This window comes from Triticum aestivum, chromosome 6B (assembly GCF_018294505.1).
Source record: "Triticum aestivum cultivar Chinese Spring chromosome 6B, IWGSC CS RefSeq v2.1, whole genome shotgun sequence".
NCBI classification, from domain to species: domain Eukaryota; kingdom Viridiplantae; phylum Streptophyta; class Magnoliopsida; order Poales; family Poaceae; genus Triticum; species Triticum aestivum.
In genome coordinates, this window is record NC_057810.1 from 665,894,107 (window position 1) to 665,921,464 (window position 27,358).

The window sequence follows — 27,358 nt, forward strand, 5'->3', positions numbered from 1 at the left end:
TCCGGATTTGTATCTCTAGTCGGTGCTTTATATATAAAGCGGCGCGAAAATCTTTTTAGGTATAGTCCCCTCCATGCGGCAAAGACTGACTAACTGGCAGCAGAGCTAGCAGGATCAGTGCCCGTTATGGACAGGATATAAGTTACTACCTTACACATAAGGTTCAGCTGGGAAATCTGGCTCCTCCTCCGGCTTCTTTAGTGTAGACAGGTCTTTTATGGCCTGAAGCCCTTTCATGTTCCCAGCCATTATTTTCGTGGCCATCGTTCTTACAGATTCTTCTTCCGTGGAGGGTCGTCTTCACCATTAGCGTCTCCTGATCTCAGGCCCTTGGCCATCTTTCTCCTCCTGTACCGCCGCGAAGCAGCTTGGATGAGGCGCGCGCCCCAGGTTCTCCACTTGTGTGAGTAGAAACGGAGACTGTGCTGCAACTTCTTGCTGTTCAAACTGCTAAATTGCATGGCCACGAACTTCAGATCCTCCGGCTTAAGTGAGAAGGCCTCCACTTCTGTGAGCGCCTTCACTGTACGAGTGGATGATGGCAACCTGGCGGTAGGCTTCGGGACAGTAGCCCACCCAAGAAGTTCCTCACCGCAGAAATCACCAGCTTTAAGGTTAATTGAAGTGAACAAGCCTGTGAGGCTATCTGTTGTCCAGCTTTCTAGTTCTCCACGAATGATGAAAAGCATCTCAGTCACCGGATCACCCTCACGAACAATGTATGTGCCCTTTGTGCACAGTGATGATACAAGACGCGCGCAGATGGTATCTAGAAGTTGGTCATCCATCTGGGAGAAAAAGGGAACCTGAAACCTCACAATAGAAGAGAGATTAGCACATGACAAATGATAACAAGAAGTCCAGTCCAAAAGGCAAACCAGGAAGTTTCAAACGTGGATTCGTTGTGTATTTACATATAATCGTGTAGAAGAAGTAGTTGGTTTCGCCTTTGCTTTTTAATAAAAGTTAGGGCAGGGGGAAACCCCTATCTTTCAAAAAAAAATCGTGTAGAAGTAGTTACCTGGCGAACAAGCTCCAAGCAAAGGTGGCGTTTAATGTCACGTCGTAGATCCTCTGGTAGAAACTTCAATACATCCTCTTCATGCACACCTCGAGTTGCATGCCACTTGAACTGCATAAATCGTCTAACTCTTTCCCGCAGTTCATTAGGAAGTTGACGACGTCTCATCCACTCCTCCGCATCTCTTTGGTGTAACCTCCACTCATCCTCCCTTGTCACATTGATAGATTGGAGGGAGGTCTGCAATGATAACAATGTAAGATATTATGTTCTAAAAAACAGTTGTAATTGCCCGTGCATTGCAACGTGGGCATACATATTATAGTGGTTCAGCATCAATCGTGCCCGATATATACCTTACACCCACCATATTCTAGACTTTTGGTAAGATTTGATTTGATTTGAGTATGGGTAGGGGCAGGCAAGAATATTTTAGATTTAGTTAAGGTTTTGGTATGATTTGATTTGATTCGGCTATGGGTGGGGAAGGCAAATAAAGTTTTGATTTAGTTGAGGTTTTGGTATGATTTGATTTGATTGAGTTAATGCAGGACATGGTTTTGGAAGGAGGTGGAGAATGAAACCAAATGAAACGACATACCTACCGCCATTTATTGCAACTGATCTAAGGCCTAATGGGCCAAAGAGATAAACCAGAATATAAGTTACGTTAAGGGGAGGTGGTCACGAACCAAAGTTCATACCCCCTCGACCCCGACTAACGCACCTTGATCGGGGCTGACCCAAACCAACATGGTTTATGTCCCCTGATCGCCAGCGCCACATATAAAGAGAGGTGGCAGCCGGCCACGCACGACCTGACATGTTCACGTGCGTCTACTCTGCCCTCCTAAACCTCAAAACCCTAATCCGATCTGGGCGAGCGTTGTGCGACCGGAAGACCTTCTCCTACCTCTACTCCGGTGCTAGGGCAGTGTCACTCGCGCCCGAAGGGACGCCGCTACCTGCTGCGAGCATCTACACCGAGCCTGCATCACGCCTGCATCGAGCGGGCACGAGACTTTGCATCGCCTACACTAATGGCTGCTTCCATTGGTGGTAAGATCCTAAACTATCCCTCTGATCTATGCAACTAGGTGATCTAATGACTAGGCTTGAGATCCAATCACGTCAATCCTACTGGATTTTTTTCTAACAATGGATCTTGAGCTAATTAAGCCTAAATTAGATCCCTAAATATGATATGTTTAAATCATTGATCATGATTACGTACTAACGATTGTGGTTTAAGTTTATGGTTCATGGTCAAGATTAAATTCCTCTGTTACAGTCAATGCTTAATGCCTAGGGTTTATACTTTTCGGTTAATGACTAATAGGCTACGAGTTAGTGCTAATTATCTACTGAAGATGCTCAATCCTTTCGGTTAGAGTAATTAAGCCATGCTTCCGCTTTTAAGTTAAATGTTCAATTAGCACTATTAGCTTGGTTAAGCAATTAGGAGGGGATTCCATGATTATGTAAAATCCAATATTTTTCACCAATTTCGTGTGAAACCGAAACCCTAGATCCCCCCCCCCCCAATGTTGTTCAAACCCTAGAAATGCAAATCCCAAATCAGAGCCCAAATGATGAATGAAATTGAAAGAAGAGAAAAGGTGACGGGCTCACCCAGATGACGCCGACCTTCCGGGTCCACACGGCCGCCGCCGTGCGTGTACGCCGTAGCCGGACATCGCCGTCCTTCGGGACGTCGCGTGGAATGATGGAGTGGCAGCCATCGACGCTGTGCCCTAATGGATGCGCGCGTGCCGTGGGTGGTTCACCTCAGCACGTGGCCATCCCCGCCAAAAGATTGTGCCGACAGACACTGGTGAAATGCCTCCTTGCACGCGCCTCAGAACGTCATGCTCACGATGCCAGTAGCCACGCTCGCCGGAGGAGCGCCCCGGACTCAGTCCGCGGCACGCTGCTTCGTTGAGCGTAACCACTGGGCCGCCATGGCGGGGGAGCCACTCGCCACCGTGGTGTCGTCGTCGATCCGGGTTAATCGTGGAGGGGGGCTAGGGTTTGACCCGGTCCTGGTTTTGCTTCGCTTTGGGGCAATCGAGGCCATCGGCTCGATCCGATGGACAAGATCGTATGAGCCTTCGGTCGCTTGACGAGCCGTTTTTGCGACTGGGCCTCAGCCCAGGTTGTCTTGGCCCAGCGTGACCAGTTTTTTCTTTTATGAGTTTTTCGCTGTTGGACCGCTGCATAATGGGTAGCCGTGGGCTATTAGGCAAACTAAAATTCTGGGCGTTCTTTTTTCTTTTTGTTCAGTGCATTTTTGGTGTAATGATTATCCTCCAAATGTTTTGCATTGTATTAAATTAAAAATAGCTAGAAAAATTATGTTATAAATTATGCTTTAGTTTTCTAAATGAAATGGAACCAACGAGAAATTTTATTTAGAAAACTCTTATGAAATTAATGTTTGTGCCATTTTATGGCATATAAATGTTATCCTTTTTTGTGATAGAGACCAATGTTCTTTTACAATTTTGAATCACCCTGTTGATTCCTTATTATTTTATGCCCAACAGTGATATAATTTGGAGTTGATTTTTGCATGAAAATTGCTCAAACTAATGTAGGTTAATTTGTATGCAATTTAATTTAATTATGATGTTCTTTTCCTTTACTTATGATATTTTGAAATGATGATAGCTCCCAGTCCTCGTGGTTTTCAAAACATCAAGCCACTCACGGGAAACAACTTCCAAACATGGAAGGACTTGTTGCTATTGCACTTGGATGGCATGAGGTTGACCCCGCACTGAGGGAAAGTAAACTAGTGTAACCTGAAAAGGGTGTCACTGGGTATGTTGAGCTTAAGAAAGCCTATGATGCTAAAATTGAGAAGTGGGAGAGGTCAAATAGAATGCTGCTCCTAATTATGAACTTCTCCATCTCAACTGAGATTAATTAAAGGTGCTATTCCCGCTAAAGGAAATGCCGCCGAATATTTGAAATCGGTGGAAGTACAATTTAAGGGCTCAGAGAGAGTGTATGTAGATGAGCTTTTGCACAAGCTGCTTGCAAAATATTATATGGGCACGTGAGGGAGCACATTTTAAGTATGAGAAATGCCGCGGCAAAGCTTAAAACCATGAAGTGTGACTTGAACGAAGAGCTTCTTGTGCTCCTAGTTTTTAGGTCATTATCCTCACAGTTCAATCCATTCAAGATAAACTATAATTCTCTTGAAATCAAATGGAAACTACCTGAACTCATTGCACATTGCGTTCAGGAGGAAGAGAGAATGAGAGTGAACAGAAAGATCAAGCTTTCCATGTTAACTCTGAAAAAAGGAAGCATGAGAATAATGCTCATAGCAATGATGTGCCTAACAAAATACAGTTCTTCAAAAAGAATCCTCCAAAGCCTAAGCAATGCACTAAGGCAAGTTGTTCACATCCCACTCCTTCAGCGGCTTTGGAAAAATTTAAGATTTATAAAGCCGAGGTTGAAAATCAACTCAATCTAAAGATCAAAGTAGTACATTCTGATCGTGGGGAGAATATTATGGCAGGCATGCTCCTTATGAGCAAAGTCCATGACCATTCTCGAAATATCTTGCTGAAAATGGAATTATTACCCAATATTCAATGCCTGGTGAACTTAGCAAAATGGCGTGACTGAACGTTGCAACCGCACTCTGATGGATATGGTATGTAGCATGCTTAGTCATGCAAGTTTACTAATAAGTCTTTCTATGGAGGCATTGAAAACAGATGCACACATCCTGAATCTTTCTCCAACTAAGTCAGCACCGGGCACACCTTATGAGATGTGGGCGGGAAAGAAACCGAGTTTGAATTATCATGCGTGTGTGGGGTTGCCCAGCTGAAGCTAACGTGACCAATCCACATATTAAGAAGTTGGACCCAAAGACAGTTAGTTGTTTTTTCATTGGGTGCCCTCGTAAAAAAAGGATATCGCTTTTATTGCCCAGGTCATACCATCAATTTTGTGGAAACCAGGCAAGCGGTGTTTTTTGAGGATAATGAAGTGTTACGGTGATTGATCTTGAGGAGAAGCGGGTGTATGTTCCATCCCTGACTATCCAAGAGAACTTTATCCCTATGCCTAATATGTATGAGACACCTACTAGTGATCCCAAACCTGAAGTGGATACTCAATCTGACGAGGAGCCTCAGCATAATGAAGATCCTCAGCATGATGAGGACCCTCAGCCAAATGATCATCCTCAACCTAGTGTTAATCCTCAACCTTCTCGGGCAAGAAGAAATGCACATACTAATTAATGAGCCTATGAGAAGATCACATTGGGAAAAGAAAAATGGCATCTCTAGCGATTATGTCACTTTCATGTGTGAGGATGAAAATGACATAGGGAAGGTACAAGATCAGACCTCATATAAGGAAGCCACTAAAAGTGAAGACTCATCCAAATGGTTGGTGGCCATGGAAGACGAATCGAAATCTATGATCTCGAATGATGTTCAGGGCTTAGTAGAAGTTCCTGATGGAGCCAAAAGGGTAGGCTGCAAGTGGGTCTACAAAACCAAATATGATTCCAAAGGGAGCGTCGAAAGTTTCAAAGCAAGACTTGTAGCAAAAGGTTTTACACAGAGAGAAGGGATCGATTATAAGGAGATCTTCTCACATGTGCCAGCCAAAGATTATTTCAAAATTGTCATGGCACTTGTAGCTCATTATGATTTAGAGCTGCATCAAATGAATGTCAAGACGATATTTTGAATTGGTGACTTAAACGAAGAAGTTTACATGACTCATCCTGGAGGTTTTGTCATGGAAGGAAAAGAACATATGGCATGTCATTTAAAGAAATCCATATATGACTTGAGGCAAGCTTCAAGGAAGTGGTACCTCAAGTTCGACAAGATTATTAGAACTTTTGGTTTTAAAGAAAATGAAGTGGACAACTGCATATATGTTAAATTTAAAGGCAGTAGGTTCACAATTTTAGTCCTATATGTGAATCATATTCTATTGGCTTGCGGCGATAAAGATATTATGCATGAGACCAAGAGATTTACATCCACAAAATTTGACATGAAGGACCTCGGTGAAGCCTCGTATGTCCTTGGCATTGAGATACATCGAGATAGGTCCAAAGGAACATTAGGACTATCGCAGAAGGCATACTTTGAGAGAGTGCTAAAGAAATACAATATGCGTAAGTGCTCTATCTCACCTGCCCCATAGTCAAGGATGATAAGTTTGGGACATTCCAATGTCCAAGTAACCAAAATGAAACTGATCAGGTTAAGTCGGTTCCTTATGCTTCAGCTGTCGAAGCATCATGTATGCTCAAGTATGTACACGCCCTTGAAGGAAATATGCCCTAGAGGCAATAATAAAGTTGTTATTTATATTTCCTTATATCATGATAAATGTTTATTATTCATGCTAGGATTGTATTAACCGGAAACTTGATACATGTGTCGATACATAGACAAAACACAGTGTCCCTAGTAAGCCTTTACTAGACTAGCTTGTTAATCAAAGATGGTTAAATTTCCTAGCCATAGACATGTGTTGTCATTTGATGAACGGGATCACATCATTAGGAGAATGATGTGATGGACAAGACCCATCCATTAGCTTAGCATGTTGATCGTTCAGTTTTATTGCTATTTCTTTCTTCATGTCAAATACATATTCCTTCGACTATGAGATTATGAAACTCCCAGATACCGGAGGAATACCTTGTGTGCTATCAAACATCACAACGTAACTGGGTGATTATAAAGATGCTCTACAGATATCTCTGAAGGTGTTTGTTGGGTTGGCATAGATCGAGATTAGTATTTGTCACTCCGAGTATCGGAGAGGTATCTCTGGGCCCTCTCGGTAATGCACATCATCATAAGCCTTGCAAGCAATGTGACTAATGACTTAGTTGCGGGATGATGCATTACAGAATGATTAAAGATACTTGTCGGTAACGAGATTGAACTAGGTATGAAGATATCGACAATCGAATCTCGGGCAAGTAACATAGCGATGACAAAGGGAATGACGTATGTTGTCATTACGGTACGACCGATAAAGATCTCCGTAGAATATGTGCGAACCAATATGAGCATCCAGGTTCCGCTATTGGTTATTGACCGGAGAGGTGTCTCAGTCATGTCTACATAGTTCTCGGACCCGTAGGGTCCGCATGCTTACCGTTCAATAACGATTTTGTATTATATGAGTTATGTGATTTGGTGATTGAATGTTGTTCGGAGTCCCGGGTGAGATCACACACATGACGAGGAGTCTCGAAATGGTCGAGAGGTAAAGATTCATACATAGGACAATGATATTCAGACACCAGAAGTGTTTCGGGGCATACTGGTACATATCAGAGTACCGGGGGGTTATCGGAACCCCCCGGGAGAATAATGGGCCTTATGGGCCATAGGAGGGAAGCACACCATCCCACAAGGGGTGGTGCACCCCCCCCCTAAGGAAGGAGGCCGAATAGGAGAAGCAGGTGGTGGTTCGGTCCCCCTTTCCTTCCTCCCCCTCTCTCTTCCCTTTTCCCCTTCCGATAAAAGGAAAGAGGGGAGGCCAAATTGGACTAGGGGCCCAAGTAGGATTCCTCCTACTTGGGTGCCCCCTTGCCTGCCTCTCCTCCTCTCCAACCTATATATATGTGGGGGGCACCGCTAGAACACACAACATTGATTCCTAGCCATGTGCGGCCCCCCCCCTCCATAGTTTACGCCTCTGGTCATATTGTCGTAGTGGTTAGGCGAAGCCCTGCTCGGATCACTTCACCATCACCGTCACCACGCCATCGTGCTGACGAAACTCTCCCTCAACACTTTGCTGGATCAAGAGTTCGAGTAACGTCATCGAGTTGAACGTGTGCAGAACTCGGAGGTGACGTACGTTAGGTGCTTGATCGGTCGGAACGAGAAGAAGTTCGACTACATCAACCGCGTTGTCAAACGCTTCTGCTTTCGGTCTACGAGGGTACGTGGACACACTCTCCCCTTTGCGTTGCTATGCATCTCCTAGATAGATCTTGCGTGAGCATAGCAAATTTTTTGAAATTCCATGCTACGTTTCCCATCAGTGGCATCCGAGCCAGGTCTATGCGTAGATGATATGCATGATTAGAACACAAAGAGTTGTGGGCAGTGATCGTCATACTGCTTACCACCAGTGTCTTATTTTGATTCGGCAGTATTGTTGGATGAAGCGGCGCAAACCAACATTATATGACCACGTTCATGAGACCGGTTCCACCGACAGATATGCAACTAGTTTTGCATAAAGGTGGCTGGCGGGTGTCTGTTTCTCGAACTTTAGTTGAATCGGATTTGACTGCGGCCGGTCCTTGTTGAAGGTTAAAACAACAAACTTGATAAATCACCATTGTGGTTTTGATGCGTAGGTAAGAATGGTTCTTACTAGAAGCCCATAGCAGCCACGTAAAACTTGCAACAACAAAGTAGAGGACGCCTAACTTGTTTTTGCAGGGCATGCTGTGATGTGATATGGTCAAGACATGATGTGATATACGTTATTGTATGAGATGATCATGTTTTGTAAAAGTTATCGGCAACTGGCAGGAGCCTTATGGTTGTCGCTTTATTGTATGAAGTGCAAACGCCATGTAAATGCTTTACTTTATCACTATGCGTTAGTGATAGTTGTAGAAGCAATAGTTGGCGAGACGACCACGATGCTATGATGGAGATCAAGGTGTCAAGCTGGTGACGATGGAGATCATGACGGTGATTTAGAGATGGAGATCAAAGGCACAAGATGATGATGGCCATACCATGTCACATATTTTGATTGAATGTGATGTTTATCTTTTACGCATCTTATTTTGCTTAGTACGGCGGTAGCATTATAAGATGATCCCTCGCTAAAATTTCAAGGTATAAGTATTCTCCCTGAGTATGCACCGTTGCGACAGGTCGTCGTGCCGAGACACCATGTGATGATCGGGTGTGATAAGCTCTATGTTCACATACAACGGGTGCAAGACAGTTTTGCACATGTGATATGTCTCCGTTGTATCTATAATTTTTTATTGTTTCATGCCAATATTATACAACTTTCATACACTTTTGGCAACTTTTTATATGATTTATTGGACTAACCAATTGATCCAGTGCCCAGTGCCAGTTCCTGTTTATTGCATGTTTTTTGTATCGCAGAAAATCCATATCAAACAAAGTCCAAACGCGATAAAAATTTACAGAGATTTATTTTGGAATTTATGTTATTTTTGGGAGGTGGAATCAACACAAACGGGGGCCCACAGAGCCCACAACCCACCAGGGCGTGCCAGGCACCCCCTGGCGTGCCCGGGTGTCTTGTTCCCTCCTCGAATGTCGATAGGGGCCATTCTTCTGGCGCAAGAAAGATAATTTATGGGGGAAAATCGTGTAAAAATTTCAGCGCAATCGGAGTTACGGATCTTCGGGAATTTAAGAAATTGTGAAGGGCTAGATCTGGGGAACGCGAAACAGAAGAGAACAGAGAGGGAGATCAAATCTCGAAGGGGCTCCCGCCCCTCTGCCGCCATGGAGACCAAGGACCAGAGGGGGAACTCTCCTCCCATCTAGGGGGAGGCCAAGGAAGAAGAAGAAGGGGGGCTCTCTCCCCTTCACTTTTGGTGGCGCCGGAGTGCCACCGGGGCAACGATCGGGACGGCGATCTACATCAAAAATCTTGCTACCGTCAACACCAACTTTCTCCCCCGCTATGAAATGGTGTAACACCTCTTCTCCCTGTTGTAGTCTCTACTTAACATGCTGCTCAACTCCATATATTATTTCCCAATGATCTATGGTTATCCTATGATGTTTGAGTAGATCCGTTTTGTCCTATGGGTTAATCATGATCTTGGTTGGTATGATTGTATAATTTATTTATGGTGTTGTCCTATGGTGCCCTCCGTTCTTGCGCAAACGTGAGGGGCCCCCGCTGTAGGGTGTTGCAATATGTTCATGGTTCTCTTATGGTGGGTTGCGAGAATGACAGAAGCTTGAACCCGAGTAAGTGGGGTATGACGTATGGGAGTAAAGAGGACTTGATACTTAATGCTATGGTTGGGTTTCACAACCTTAATGATCTTTAGTAGTTGTGGATGCTTGCTAGAGTTCCAATCATAAGTGCGTATGATCCAAGTAGAGAAAGTATGTTAGCTCATGCCTCTCCTTCATATAAAATTACAAGAATGATTACTGGTACTTGTTATCGGTTGCCTGGGGACAAATAACTTTCTTGTTGACACAAACCCTCACTAAACACCTAACATTTATTATCTTGCAAAGTACTTCTAGTTTTATTCTTGCAAAATAGTTCTAGCATCACTCCTACAAACTAGTTTCATACTTGTTCTAGGTAAAGAAAACGTCAAGTGTGCGTAGAGTTGTATCGATGGTCGATAGAACTTGAGGGAATATTTGTTCTGCCTTTAGCTCCTCGTTTGGTTTGACACTCTTATTTATCGAAGAAGGCTAAAAACGATCCCCTATACTTGTGGGTTATCAAGACCTTTTTCTGGCGCAGTTGCCGGGGAGTTATAGCATGGGGTGAATATTCTCGTGTGTGCTTGTTTGCTTTATCACCAAGTAGTTTTTATTTCCTATTCTAAGTTGTTCTCTATCTTTAGTTATGGATATGGAACACGAAACACTAAAAAAATTAGTTGTACCTGCTACTCATGGAGATGGGGAACCTCCTAAAACCCTCGATTCTTGTTATGTGAAAGATATTACGCACTACTTTGATAATCCTGAGAAAACCCCATTCAACTATATAATGGGAGTAACGTGGGATAAACGTGAATACTTTAGGAATTATCGCTTGATTCATAAAGGGAAATTGTTATGGGATCAAATTCATGTATTGAAGTGGTATGCTTGGAATCTATGCTCTAGATATGATTATACTTGTTGCTCTAGGATGAATGCTCCACATCTTCCCTTTTCATGCAAATTTAATGATAATGAAACCGTAGCTTCTTATGCTAATGGTATATACGATTGCTATGATGTGGAACGAATTGAAGAATTTGTTGCTTTTAAGGGTGCTTATGAAATTGAATATTTGTTTAAAAAGTTTGAAGATTTTGATGATTTAGTTTATAGACCTAAAAATCTTGCTATCCTTAAATGTTGCTATGATAATTATAAATACAATTACAATATTGATGTATTTATTGAGAATAACTCCGCTGTCCAATAAGAGACTAATATTTTGCAGGAGTCTATGGAAGAAGAAATTAATGAAACTGTGAGCTCATTGGATGAAAAAGATGATGAGGAGAGCGAAGAACAAACGGAGGAAGAGCGGATTAGCTACCGGTGCCCACCTTCTAATGAGAGTAACTCTTCAACTCATACATTATTTAATGCCCCTTCGTTCTTACCGAAGGATGAATGCTATGATAATTGTTATGATCCCATTGATTCATTTGAAATATCCCTTTTCGATGAAATTGATGCTTGCTATGCTTGTGGCCAAGATGCCAATATGAATTATGGTTATGGGGATGAACTTGCTATAGTTCCATATGTTAAGAATGAAATTGTTGCTATTTCACCCACACATGATAGTCCTATTATCTTTTTGAATTCTCCAGACTACACTATATCGGAGAAGTTTGCACTTATTAAGGATTATATTGATGGGTTGCATTCTACTACTACACATGATGATTTTGATGAATATAATGTGCATGTGCTTGATGGTCCTACTTGCAATTATTATGAGAGAGGAACTACATCTCCGCCTCTCTATATTTCCAACACGATAGAAATTGCAAGAAACTGGTTATGCTATGTATTGGCCTTTACTTGATGTGCATGAATTGTTATTTTGTGACATGCCGATGCATAAGAAGAGAGTTAGACTTCGTCATTGCATGATATATGTTGCTTTGTGCTCATTACTAAATGCCAAATCATTGTTAATTAAAATTGGCTTTGATATACCTTGGGATCCAGATGGATTCATTACTTGAGCACTTTATGCCTAGCTTAATGGCTTTAAAGAAAGCACTGCCAGGGAGACAACCCGGAAGTTTTAGAGAGTCATTTATTTCTGTTGAGTTCTTTTATAAAGTTTAAAAACAAAAAAACATAGAGGGAAACCCAAAACTTTTCAAAAAGGAAAGTGAAATTGAGAGAGTCAAGCATTATTGAAATGGGGGAGCTCCTTGAACTTTGGTCATGCTCACGGAAACTTTGTGAATCTTAATTACAGGAACTTTTCAACAAAAATAATTATCCCCTTGTACAATCCCATTGTATTAGAAAAATAATGTGCCAAGATTTGCCTTTAGGATGTTTAAATTGCTTGTTGGCTTGTGCGGTGCAAAACATAAACTTTGGTTGTACTGCACGATTTTATATTTTTTACTGGAATGTCAAACAGTTCTGAAACCTTTTGTACTGTCTTTCTATACAAAATGTTTATTGTTCCTAATGTTTTCATAATTTTTAGAGTTATAGAAGTATGGTGGATGTTTGAATCTTTACAGACTGTCATGTTTTCACAGATTGCTGTTATAGCTTCATTATTTGCGTATGTTTAAATTCTTGTTGAAGCCTCCTTGACTTGGGGCCATAGAATTGTGATAGAATACAGTGGGTAATGTTTGTTTATAATTATACAATAATGTTACAACAGTACATCATGGGATTTCATTACCATATTCACTAACCCCGCCACTAAAAGTTTGGTTAAAGTTTTGTGTGGATGAAGTGTTCTAAGATCGAGGAGGTCTCGATGTGAGGAGAAGGAGGAGAGGAAAGAGCTCAAGCTTTGGTATGCCCAAGGCACCCCAAGTAAATATTCAAGGATACTCAAGCATCTAATCTTGGGTATGCCCCGAAAGGCATCCCATCTTTCTTCAACAAGTATCGGTATGTTTTCGGATTCATTTCGTTCACGTGATATGTGTAAATCTTGGAGCGTCTTTTGTGTTTATTTTTCACTTTTCTTTTATGCACCATGCTGGTATGAGATAGTCCATGGTTGATTTATAGAACGATAATTGCACTTCACTTATATCTTTTGAGTATGGCTTTATAGAATGCTTCATGTGCTTCACTTATATCATTTGAAGTTTGGATTGCATGTTCCTCTTCACATAGAAAACCGCTGTTTGAAGAATGCTCTTTTGCTTCACTTATATTTATTAGAGCATGGTATTTTGTAGAAGGAATTAAACTCTCATGCTTCACTTATATCTATTTAGAGAGTCAACAGGAATTGGTCAATTGCATGGTTAGTCATAAAACCCTACATAAAACTTATGGATCACTGAATATGATCTGTTTGATTCCTTGCAATAGTTTTGCGATATAGAGATGGTAATATGTGGGAGGTACTAGTAAATGGTTGTGTTTAGTAAGAATATTGGTGTTAACGTTTGTGATTCCTGAAGCATGCACGTATAGTCTCTCGTTATGTTGTGATGTTGAAGCATGATTTATTATTGATTGTCTTCCTTATGAGTGGTGGTCGGGGACGAGCGATGGTCTTTTCCTATCAATCTATCTGCGTAGTAGTACTTTGCTTCGAGGGCTAATAAACTTTTGCAATAACTATATGAGTTCTTTATGACTAATATGAGTCCATGGATTATACGCACTCTTACCTTTCCGCAATTTGCTAGCCTCTACGGTGTCATGCATTGCCCTTTCTTACATTGAGACGTGGTGCAAACTTCGCAGGTGCATCCAAACCCCGTGATATGATACGCTCTATCATACATAAGCCTTATTATATCTTCCTCAAAACAGCCACCTTACTACCTATTATGGCTTTTCCATGGCCATTCTGAGATATATTGCCATGCAACTTCCACCGCTTCCATTTGATGACTTGAGCATTCATTATCATATTGCTTTGCATGATCATATAGCTAACATAGTAGTTGTGGCTCATCCACCATTCATCATTTTTCATACATGCTATGCTAGATCATTGCACATCCTGGTACATGCCAGAGGCATTCATATAGAGTCATACTTTGTCATAGGTATCAAGTTGTAATTTTTATTTCTTTTGAGTTATAAGTAAATAGAAGTGTGATGATCATCATTATTCATTTTTAGAGCAGTGCCCCAGTGGGGAAAGGATGATGGAGACTATGATTCCCCCACAAGTCGGGATGAGACTCCGGACAATGAGAGAAAGAAAAAGAAAGAAAAGAAAAAGAAAAGAAAAAGGAAAGAAAAGAAAGAAAAGAAAGAAAGAAAAAGGAAAAATGAAGAAAAAAATAATAAACAAAGAGAGAAGGGGCATTGTTAGTATCCTTTACCACACTTGTGCTTCAAAGTAGCACCATGTTTTTCATATGGAGAGTCTCTTATGTTGTCACTTTCATATACTAGTGGGAATTTTTCATTATAGGATTAGATGCACACCCACTTAGTTTTCATATTGAGCTTTCATACACTTATAGCTCTTAGTGCATTCGTTGCATGGCAATCCCTACTCCTCACGTTGATATCAATTGATGGGCATCTCCATAGCCCGTTGATTAGCCGCGTCGATGTGAGACTTTCTTACTTTTTTGTCTTCTTTATATTTACCCATATCATCGTACTCTATTCCACCTGTAGTGATATATCCATGGCTTGCGCTCATGTATTGCGTGAGCGTTGTAAAAGTTGAAGCGCGTTAAAAAGTATGAACTAATTGCTAGGCTTGTCATCGGGGTTGTGCATGATAAATACTTTGTGTTAAGAAGACAGAGCATGACAAGACTATATGATTTTGTAGGGATAGCTTTCTTTAGCATTGATATTTTGAAAGACATGATTGTTTGTTGGGATGCATGAGTATTGATGCCTTTATGTCAAATTATAGACTATAGCTTTGAATCACTTATGTCTTAATATTCATGCCATGATTAGATATATGATCAAGTTTATGCTAGGTAGCATTCCACATCGAAAATTATTTTTTTATCATTTACCTATTCAAGGACGAGCAGGAATTAAGCTTAGGGATGTTGATACCTCTCCGTCGTATCTATAATTTTTGATTGTTTCATGCCAATATTATAAAACTTTTATACACTTTTGGAAACTTTTTATATGATTTATTGGACTAACCTATTGATCCAGTGCCCAGCGCCAGTTCTTGTTTGTTGCATGTTTTTGTATCGCAGAAAATCTATATCAAATGAAGTCCAAACGTGATAAAAATTTACAGAGATTTATTTTGGAATTTATGTGATTTTTGGGAGGTGGAATCAACGCAAACAGGGGCCTACAGAGCCCACAACCCACCAGGGCATACCAGGCACCCCCTAGCACGCCCAAGTGTCTTGTGCCCTCCTCAAAGGTCGGTTGGGGCCCTTCTTCTGGCGCAAGAAAGATACTTTATGGAAAAAATCATGTAAAAATTTCAGCGCAATCGGAGTTACGGATCTCCGGGAATTTAAGAAACCGTGAATGGCCAGATCTCGGGAACGCAAAACAGAAGAGAACAGAGAGGGAGATCCAATCTCGGAGGGGCTCCTGCCCTCCACCGCCATGGAGACCAAGGACCAGAGGGGGGACTCTCCTCCCATCTAGGGGGAGTCCAAGGAAGAGGAAGAAGGAGGGGGGCTCTCTCCCCCTCGCTTCCGGTGGCGCCGGAGTGCCGCCAGGGCAACTATCGGGACGGAGATCTATGTCAACAATCTTGCTACCATCAACACCAACTTTCTCCCCATCTATGCAGCGGTGTAACACCTCTTCTCCCCGCTGTAATCTCTACTTAAACATGGTGCTCAACTCCACATATTATTTCCCAATGATTTATGGTTATCCTATGATGTTTGAGTAGATCCGTTTTGTCCTATGGGTTCTTGGTTGGTATGATTGTATAATTTATTTATGGTGTTGTCCTATGGTGCCCTCCGTTCTCGCGCAAACGTGAGGGGCCCCTGCTGTAGGGTGTTGCAATGTGTTCATGGTTCTCTAATGGTGGGTTGCGAGAGTGACAGAAGCTTAAACCCAAGTAAGTGGGGTATGACATATGGGAGTAAAGAGGACTTGATACTTAATGCTATGGTTGTGTTTCACGACCTTAATGATCTTTAGTAGTTGCGGATGCTTGCTAGAGTTCCAATCATAAGTGCATATGATCCAAGTAGAGAAAGTATGTTAGCTCATGCCTCCCTCATATAAAATTACAAGAATGATTACCAGTACTTGTTATCAACACAAACCCTTTCACTAAACACCTAACTTTTATTATCTTGCAAAGTACTTCAAGTTTTATTCTTGCAAAGTAGTTCTAGCGTCACTCCTACAAACTAGTTTCATACTTATTCTAGGTAAAGCAAATGTGAAGTGTGCGTAGAGTTGTATCGGTGGTCGATAGAACTTGAGGGAGTATTTGTTCTGCCTTTAGCTCCTCGTTGGGTTCGACACTCTTATTTATCGAAGAAGGCTCAAAATGATCCCCTATACTTGTGGGTTATCAACATGCGGAATACTCGGGTTAAACTTGACGAGCCTAGCATGTACAGACATGGCCTCAGAACACTGGAGATCGAAAGTCGAACGTGAATCATATAGTAGATATGATCAACATAGAGATGTTCACCATTGAAGACTACTACATGTCACGTGATGATCGGATATGGTTTAGTTGATTTGGATCACATAGTCATTTAGATGACTCAAGCGATGTCTATCTAAGTGGGAGTTCTTAAGTAATTTGATTAATTGGACTTAATTTATCATGAACTTATTCCTGATAGTATTTGCATTTCTATGTTGTAGATCAATAACTGGCGTTGTAGCTCCCCTATGTTTTTGATATGTTCCTAGAGAAAACTAAGTTGAAAGATGATAGTAGCAATGATGCGGACTGGGTCCGTGATCTGAGGATTATCCTCATTGTTGCATAGAAGAATTATGTCCTTGATGCACTGCTAGGTGAAAGACCTATTGCAGGAGCAAATGCAGACATTATGAACGTTTGGCAAGCTCGATATGATGACTACTTAATAGTTAGTGTGCCATGCTTTACGGCTTAGAACCAGGAAAAACGTTTTGAACACCACGGAGCATATAAGATGTTCCAAGAGTTGAAATTGGTATTTCAGACTCATGCCCATGTCGAGAGGTATGAGACCTCTGACAAGTACTTTGCCTACAAGATGGAGGAGAATGGCTTAGCCAGTGAGCATGTACTCAGAATGTCTGGGTAGTAAAATCGCTTGAATCAAGTGGGAGTTAATCTTCCAGATAAGATAGTGATTGGCAGAGTTCTCTAGTCACTATCACCAAGCTACTAGAACTTCGTGATGAACTATAATATGCAAGGGATGACGAAAACGATTCCCGAGCTCTTCGCGATGCTGAAATCGGTGAAGGTAGAAATCAAGAAAAAACATCAAGTGTTGATGGTTGACAAGACCACTAGTTTCAAGAAAAAGGGCAAAAGAAAAGAAAGGGAACTTCAAGAAGAATGACAAGCAAGTTGCCACTCACGTGAAGAAGCCCAAAGCTAGACCTAAGCCTGAAATTGAGCGCTTCTACTGCAAAGGGAATGGTCACTGGAAGCGGAACTACCCAAAATACTTGGCGGATAAGAAGGATGGCAAAGTGAACAAAGGTATATTTGAAATACATATTATTGATGTGTACTTTACTAGTGTTCGTAGTAACCCAAGGTATTTGATACCGGTTCAGTTGCTAAGATTAGTAACTCAAAACAGGAGTTGCAAGATGAACAAAGACTAGTTAAGGGCGAGATGACGATGTGTGTTGGAAGTGATTCCAAGGTTGATAAGATCACCAGCGCACACTCCCTCTACCTTCCGGATTAGTGTTTGACCTAAATAAATGTTATTTGGTGTTTGCGTTGAGCATGAATATGATAGGATCATGTTTATTGCGATACAGTTATTCATTTAAGTTAGAGAATAATTGTTGTTCTGTTTACATGAATAAAACCTTCTATAGTCATACACCCAATATAAATGGTTTATTGAATCTCGATCGTAGTGATACGCATATTCATAATATTGATGCCAAAATATGCAAAGTTGATAATGATAGTGCAACATATTTGTGGCACTGCCGTTTAGGTCATATTGGTGTAAAGCGCATGAAGAAACTCCGTGCAGATGGGATTTTGGAATCACTTGATTATGAATCATTTGATGCTTGTGAACCATGCCTCATGGGCAAGATGACTAAGACTCCGTTCTCCGGAACAATGGAGCGAGCCACTGACTTATTGGAAATAATACATACCGATGTATGCAGTCCGATGAGTGTTGAGGCTTGCGGCAGGTATCGCTATTTTCTGACCTTCATAGATGATTTGAGCAGATATGGGTATATCTACTTAATGAAACACAAGTCTTAAAAATTTGAAAAGTTCAAATAATTTCAGAGTGAAGTGGAGAATTATCGTAACATGAAAATAAAGTTTCTACGATCTGATCACGGAGGCGAATATTTGAGTTACGAGTTTGGCCTTCATTTAAAACAATGTGGAATAGTTTCACAACTCACGCCACCTGGAACACCAAAGCGTAATGGTGTGTCCGAACATCGTAGCCGTACTTTATTAGATATGGTGCGATCTATGATGTCTCTTATCGATTTACCACTATCGTTTTGGGGTTATGCATTAGAGACAGCCGCATTCACTTTAAATAGGGCACCGTCTAAATCCATTGAGACGACATCGTATGAACTATGGTTTGGCAAGAAACCTAAGTTGTCATTTCTTAAAGTTTGGGGTTGCGATGCTTGTGTGAAAAACCTTCAGCCTGATAAGCTCGAACCCAAATCGGAGAAGTGCGTCTTCATAGGATACCCAAAAGAAATTGTTGGGTACACCTTCTATCACAGATTCGAAGGCAAGATCTCTGTTGCTAAGAATGGATCCTGCCTAGAGAAGGAGTTTCTCTCAAAAGAAGTGAGTGGGAGGAAAGTATAACTTGATGAGGTAATTGTACCTTCTCTCGAATTGGAAAGTAGTTCATCACAGAAATCAGTTCCAGTGATGCCTACACCAACTAGAGAGGAAGCTAATAATAATGATCATGAAACTTTAGATCAAGTTACTACTGAACCTCGTAGGTCAACCATAGCACATTCCACACCTGAGTGGTACGGTAATCCTGTTTTGGAAGTCATGTTACTACACCATGACGAACCTACGAACTATGAGGAAGCGATGATGAGACCAGATTCCCATAAATGGCTTGAGGCCATGAAATTTGAGATGGGATCCATTTATGAGAACAAAGTATGGACTTTGGTTGACTTGCCCAATGATCGGCAAGCCATAGAGAATAAATGGATCTTTAAGAAGAAGACTGACGCTGATGGTAATGTTACTGTCTACAAAGCTTGACTTGTCGCGAAAGGTTTTTGACAAGTTCAAGGAGTTAACTACGATGAGACTTTCTCACCCGTAGCGATGCTTAAGTCTCTCCGAATCATGTTAGCAATTGCCGCATTTTATGATTATGAAATCTAGCAAATGGACGTCAAAACTGCATTCCTTAATGGATTTCTTAAAGAAGAGTTGTATATGATGCAACCAGAAGGTTTTATTGATCCTAAAGGTGCTAACAAAGTGTGCAAGCTCTAGCGATCCATTTATGGACTGGTGCAAGCATCTCGGAGTTGGAATATATGCTTTGATAGTGTGATCAAAGCATATGGTTTTATACAGACTTTCGGAGAAGCGTGTATTTACAAGAAGGTGAGTGGGAGCTCTGTAGCATTTCTAATATTATATGTGGATGACATATTGTTGATTGGAAATGACATAGAATTTCTGGATAGCATAAAAAGATACTTGAATAAGAGTCTTTCAATGAAAGACCTCAGTGAAGCTACTTATATATTAGGCACCAAGATCTATAGAGATAGATCGAGACGCTTAATTAGACTTTCACAAAGCACATACCTTGATAAAGTTTTGAAGAAGTTAAAAATGGATCGGTCAAAGAAAGGGTTCTTGCCTGGATTACAAGGTGTGAAGTTGAGTCAGATTCAATGCCCGACCACTGCAGAAGATAGAGAGAAAATGAAAGTCATTCCCTATGCCTCAGCCATAGGTTCTATCATGTATGCTATGCTGTGTACCAAACCTGATATGTGCCTTGCTATAAGTCTAGCATGGAGGTACCAAAGTAATCCAGGAGTGGATCACTGGACATCGGTCAAGAACATCCTGAAGTACCTAAAAATTACTAAGGATATGTTTCTTGTTTATGGAGGTGACAAAGAGCTCGTCGTAAATGGTTACGTCGATGCTAGCTTTGACACTGATCCGGATGACTCTAAGTCACAAACCGGATACATATTTATATTGAATGGTAGCTGTCAGTTGGTGCAGTTCCAAGCAAAGCATCATGGCGGGATCTACGTGTGAAGCAGAGTACATAACTGCTTCGGAAGCAGTGAATGAAGGAGTCTGGATGAAGGAGTTCATATCCGATCTAGGTGTAATACCTAGTGCATCGGGTCCAATGAAAATCTTTTGTGACAATACTAAAGCAATTGCCTTGGCGAAGGAATTCAGATTTCACAAGAGAACCAAACACATCAAGAGACGCTTTAACTCCATCCGTGATCAAGTCAAGGAGGGAGACATAGAGATTTGCAAAATACATACGGATCTGAATGTGGCAGACCCATTAACTAAGCCTCTTCCACGAGCAAATCATGATCGGCACCAAGACTCCATGGGTGTTAGAATCATTACAATGTAATCTAGATTATTAACTCTCGTGCAAGTGGGAGACTGAAGGAAATATGCCCTAGAGGCAATGATAAAGTTGTTGTTTATATTTTTCTTATATCATGATAAATGTTTATTATTCATGCTAGAATTGTATTAACCGAAAACTTGATACATGTGTGGATACATAGACAAAACACAGTGTCCCTAGTAAGCCTCTACTAGAATAGCTCGTTAATCAAAGATGGTTAAGTTTCCTAGTCATAGACATGTGTTGTCATTTGATGAACGGGGTCACATCATTAGGAGAATGATGTGATGGACAAGACCCATCCGTTAGCTTAGCATGTTGATCATTCGGTTCTATTGCTATTGCTTTCTTCATGTCAAATACATATTCCTTCGACTAGGAGATTATGCAACTCCCGGATACCGGAGAAATACCTTGTGTGCTATCAAACGTCACAACGTAACTGGGTGATTATAAAGATGCTCTACAGGTATCTCCGAAGGTGTTTGTTGGGTTGCATAGATTGAGATTAGGATTTGTCACTCCGAGTATCGTAGAGGTATCTCTGGGCCCTCTCGGTAATGCACATCATGATAAGCCTTGCAAGCAATGTGACTAATGAGTTAGTTGTGGGATTATGCATTACGGAAAGAGTAAAGAGACTTGCCGATAACGAGATTGAACTAGGTATGAAGATACCGACGATCGAATCTCCGGCAAGTAACATACCGATGACAAAGGGAATAACGTATGTTGTCATTACGGTACGACCGGTAAAGATCTTCGTAGAATATGTGGGAACCAATATGAGCATCCAGGTTCCACTGTTGGTTATTAACCGGAGAGGTGTCTCGGTCATGTCTACATAGTTCTCGAACCCATAGGGTCCGCACGCTTAACATTCGATGATGATTTTGTATTATATGAGTTATGTGATTTGGTGACCGAATGTTGTTCGGAGTCCCTGATGAGATCACGGACATGATGAGGAGTTTCGAAATGGTCGAGAGGTAAAGATTCATATATAGGATGATGATATTCGGACACTGGAAGTGTTTCGGGGCATACCGGGGGTTACCGGAACCCCCCGGGGGAATAATGGGCCTTATGGGCCATAGGAGGGAAGCACACCAACCCACAAGGGGTGGTGCACCCCCCCCCCTAAGGAAGGAGGCCGAATAGGAGAAGGAGGTGGGGATTCGCCCCCCCCCCCTTCCTTCCTCCCCCCTTTCTTCCCTTTCCCCCTTCGGTAAAAGGAAAGGGGGGAGGCCGACTTGGACTAGGGGCCCAAGTAGGATTCCTCCTACTTGGGCGCCCCCTTGGTTGCCTATCCACCACTCCAACCTATATATACATGGGGGGCACCGCTAGAACACACAACATTGATTCCTAGCCGTGTGCGGCGCCCCCCTCCACAGTTTACGCCTCCGGTCACATTGTCATAGTGCTTAGGCGAAGCCCTGCGCGGATCACTTCACCATCACCGTCACCACGCTGTCGTGCTGACGAAACTCTCCCTCGACAGTTTGCTGGATCAAGAGTTTGAGGGACATCATCGAGTTGAACGTGTGCAGAACTCGGAGGTGCCGTACGTTCGGTGCTTGATCGGTTGGAACGAGAAGAAGTTCGACTACATCAACCACGTAGTCAAACGCTTCCGCTTTCGGTCTACAAGGGTACATGGACACACTCTCCCCTTCTCGTTGCTATGCATCTCCTAGATAGATCTTGCGTGAGCGTAGGAATTTTTTTGAAATTGCATGCTACGTTTCCCAACAGCCCTGACTTAGCTTTTGTAACCGGGATGCTTAGCAGATTTCAATCTAATCCAGGACCGGACCACCGGAAGGTGGCAAAGAAAGTCTTGCGTTATATGCAAGGTACTAAAAATTTCATGCTTACATATAGAAAGTCCGATAACCTGGAAGTTATTGGTTACTCAGACTCTGATCTTGCTTGGTGTGTGGATAGTATGAAATCCACATCAGATTATATATTCACACTCACAGGAGGAGTCATATCGTGGAAAAGCTCCAAGCAAACGATAGTTACCTCATCTACGATGCAGGTGGGATATCTAGCATGTTTTGAGGCCACTGGGCAGGTTGTATGGCTAAAGAATTTCCTTCCCATACTTAAAGTGGTTGACAATATTTCCAAACCACTAACATTGTAGTGCGATAATGAACCCGCGGTTTTCTATGCGAATAACAACATGTCAAGTGTTGCTGCCAAGCACATTGACCTAAAGTACCGTGTTGTTCAACATAGAATCCAGGATCAAACTATTATTGTTAAGCATATCATATCAGTACGACACGTATGCTTGCGGATCCTCTTACTAAAGGCTTACCACCCAATATTTTTGGTGAGCACGTAGCCAGCATGGGTTTAATGGAAGCCTTTTGATCCTGGAATTATGGGACCGCTAATATAAACTACTCATGTTAAGTCAAAATGTTTCCCATTTCGAAATAGGATGTGTGCTATGATTATTGAGTTTCAATGGCCTTTCATCGGCTGTTGTAACACCTTACTCTGGTATATCATTCCTATGGAGAATGGGCAAAAGTTATTGAGCCTAATAATCAAGGGGGAGAATGTTGGAATTGATCTAAGGCCCAATGGGCCAAAGAGATAAACCAGAATATAAGTTACGTTAAGGGGAGGAGGTCACGAACCAACGTTCGTACCCCCTCGACCCAACTAACGCGCCCTGATCGGGGGCGACCCAAACCAACGTGGTTTAGGTCCCCTGATCGCCAGCGCCACATATAAAGAGGGGTGTCAGCCAGTCACTCACAACCTGACCTGTTCACGTGCGTCTACTCCGCCCTCCTAAATCCCAAAACCCTAATCCGATCTGAGGGAGAGCTGTGCAACGGGAAGGCCTTCTCCTACCTCTGCTCCGGTGCTAGGGCAGTGCCGCTGGCGCCTAGAGGGATGCCGCTACCCGCTGCGAGCATCTACACTGAGCCTGCATCATACTTGCATCGAGCAAGCACGGGACTTCGCATCGCCTTCACCAATGGTTGCTTCCATTGGTAGTAAGATCCTAAACTATCTCTCTGATCTATGCAACTAGGTGATCTAATGACTAGGGGCTTGAGATCCAATCACGTCAATCCTACTAGATTTATTTCTAACAATAATACTAGAGATGATTAAAATGGTAAACTTCATGCACATGAATAATGAACTTCTACAATATAGAGAGCGCAAGATGTAAAATGTACCTGCACATTTCCAATCACATATGCAAACAAGACCATACCAGATGATTCCAAAACAAGACCGAATACTGCCAAGAATATACAGAACAGTGTCTCACCAACGTAGGTGCTAACAGAAAGAGTCTGGCCATAGCAACTGTCAAGAAAATGGAAGGGAGATATACCATGTCAGAGAGCCACTTATCAATCCTCACAACTGATAAAAAGATTATGATAACACTACAGGAACTTCTAAGTTAATTTCCCAATGTTATTCAGCCGAAACTGAAAGAGTAAGATCCTAGGTTTTCATCAAAGCTTTCAACTTACATAAGTATATAATGGTATCAAAGTGCTACTGGTTTGTAAAAGGAAATTGCAACGTAAGTTCTCACTTAGTACTCTAGTTTGATATCAAGATGTCCAGTACAGAAATACCTTAGATTCTGTAAACCCCACCAAAAGGAATAGATCAACTTTATCAAGAAACTCTGAGCAGGCACTAGATTGGACAGTGCAGGCAGGAACATGCCATAGTCGAAGGTGATGCTGGTATCACTAGCATTGCAGCTATGGAAGACATCAGTTGTACTAGCCCATTTCTGATTTGGTGTCATATCACAATGTAGGTACCTAATATCGCACCTAGTTTCATTCCTGCAACTTATTTTCCAGCAAGCTGTTTGGCGATCAACAGATAGCAAGTACCATAGTGCACCTAACACCTGAATGAAGTGGAACAGGGATACTAAGAAACTTGCGACATAATAAATAAATGAACTAAAAAATAAAAACTTGAGCAGTACATTTAACACGAATTTGGTGAACTTCAACATATGAAACGATGAAAGGTTGCATATGAAAGTATACAGATAGCGTACATGACTAGCTATCATGTAAAGCAGCAGGTTGTATACAGCCCCTTGCCAAGCAGTCTTTGTAACAACTTTAGTAGCTTCGATAATTTCATAAGTTAAAGGGAATATGAGATATAGTCTTGGAAGATACTGAGCAAGAACTATAAGCACCAGGATGTTATTGTTGTGCTCAGCAATGGAATATTTGATAGCTGGTATGACATACCAAACTATGATCTGCACATTAGTAGATTCATAAGTAGACAAGATATTTGCCCTTACAGAACATAAACAATTCACAATTTCTGCATTAGAATCTCGAATTTCATTTCAGGAAAGGAATTTGCCCATGTTGAACCAGTAACATAACTTAATATGAACGTGGGTGCAGGAACACACCATCAGGTTGAGGCCCCTCAAAGTTTTGAAAAAAGAAAGAAAAAAAATCTTTACAATAACCCACTCTACTGAAACTGCAGAAATTTAATTTCAGGTAATCTTTTTCTGGAATGTCCTTTACAGACAATCCCAAGGGCTGGTTTAGAGAGAGAATGGTTGAATGCCTATCATACTTCTTCACCGTGTCCAGTGGAGTGCTGCACTCACACATTTTCACAAAATGTTCGTATTGCAATTGCAATGAAGAAAATTATTTGAGTTCATCCCTATCTTACAATCTCACACTTAATATAGCATATCCGTGTTAAATAAGATCAAATATTGCAAATACTTGACCAAAATCCTAAAACCAGGGATCATTACTTCATTAGTACTACTTAAGTACATTCCACTTGGAACAAGAAAGGAGATTAGCAAGTTACCTGTGGCAAAGGCAATGCAGCCACTACATCAATTGCAAAGTCAGATCTCAAATATTTCCATGCAATCTCTTCAGGGTCTGTGACAAGATCTCCTCCTTTAAAAATCCCCAAGGTTGAGCTCGTTTTAATAAATGCAGTTCTGAACTTAATTATGATGTGAATCACATAGAAAAGATCGGTAATTGATCGGAAGAATGTAAGGATGATGGTTAAATGTCTGTCTGTCCCAGCACAGGAATATGCGGCGCCGTAGACAATTTTTGGGATGTAGAAGTACAGGGGGTCTATGAATAGAGCAAGGAAGCACGAAAAAAGGAAAACACGGTTCCACGTCAAGATGAAGTCACTTGATGGGTCGAAAATCTTGTTCTTCCCTGAGCTCGCGACACCAAGTTTAATACTAGCAGGGAATGCTGCCTGTTTCTGTTGAATTGGTATGTTCCCTGAGCTCGCGACACCAAGTTTAATAGCAGGTAATGCTGCCTGTTTCTGTTGAATTGGTGGCGGTGGCATCCCCATCTCCTCATCGAACCTGTAAATAATGGGAGCAGCACAAAAAATTAGTCGGATTGGACCTTAATTAGCACCAGATTGCCCCAACATCTGAACCGTGCACAAGAAAATGGACTCTTGTTCCTTACTAACAACATGGACTATAATTATTTACAATTCAGAAGAAATATTCTTCATTCTACAGATGTAGACATATTTTAGAGCGAAGATTCACTCATTCTGCTCCATATGTAGTCTACAGTAAAATCTCTAAAAAGACTTATATTCAGAAACGGAGGGAGTATATCATGTAAACAGAGCAACATTCTACTTTAAATAAATTTAGTTCTCCATCGACAGTTTTTTAGTTTAGATGAAAACATTTTGCATCGTCGTTTAGTGTAGGTGATGCTAATTTCTACCGACCAGATCAACCAAATAGGGGGAGAAGCTCCATGCTAGTGTAGCTTACCAACTCAGGACGCGCTTGGAATGGATGTAATTCGATACGGAGCCGTTTCAGCTACACGCATATTGCCACTGAGCAATTTACATCTGGAAATAAAACGACGGGCCGAGACATGTACTCTCTCTGTTTTTATTTATTCTGCATACTAGGTTTGACTGAAGTCAAACTTCATAAAATTTTGCCAAATTTATAGAAAAAATATGAACATTCACAATTACAAACCTATATGATGTGAAAGTGTATTCAATAATGAATCTAATGGTATTGATTTTTTATTGTATATGTTAATATTTTAATCTATAAACTTTGTTAAAGTTTACAAAATTTGACTTTGACCAAAGCTAATATGTGAAGTAAATAAAAACGAAGGGTATTTAAAACGAAAACGGCTATCCGAACAGGGCCTCAAAGATTTAGTACTACAATAGACTAATAATAATACGAACCAGAGTTATCCTGTCGAGCTCCATGCCCGAAGCACGCGCGGAAGCAAAAAGCAAACAGACCGGAGAGCTAGCTCCCGCGGCTCACCTCACGATCCGCTGCCTGCCGAGCGCCATCTCGTCCTCCGTCTGCTTCAGCGGCTCAGCACGATGCCAGTCAGCCAAGCTACGCCGGCCAGGAAGAGGCCGGCCGCTCGAAGCAAGTGCGCCAACTCGATCAGCAGCAGAATCCGGCGGCGAGACAGCGGGTGGCTGGTCTCCTCTGAGTCCGCGGTGGGATGTGATCAAGGCGGTGAGGGCGGGACTGAAGAGCCGGCGAGGCCGAGGAGTTCGAGTGAGGGAGGCGACAAAGTGGA

At 41.7% G+C, this 27,358-nt stretch overlaps 1 pseudogene; it reads right to left on the reverse strand.

Annotated features, from left to right (window-relative positions):
* Positions 1 to 27,358, reverse strand: LOC123138912 (cyclic nucleotide-gated ion channel 17-like; annotated as a pseudogene).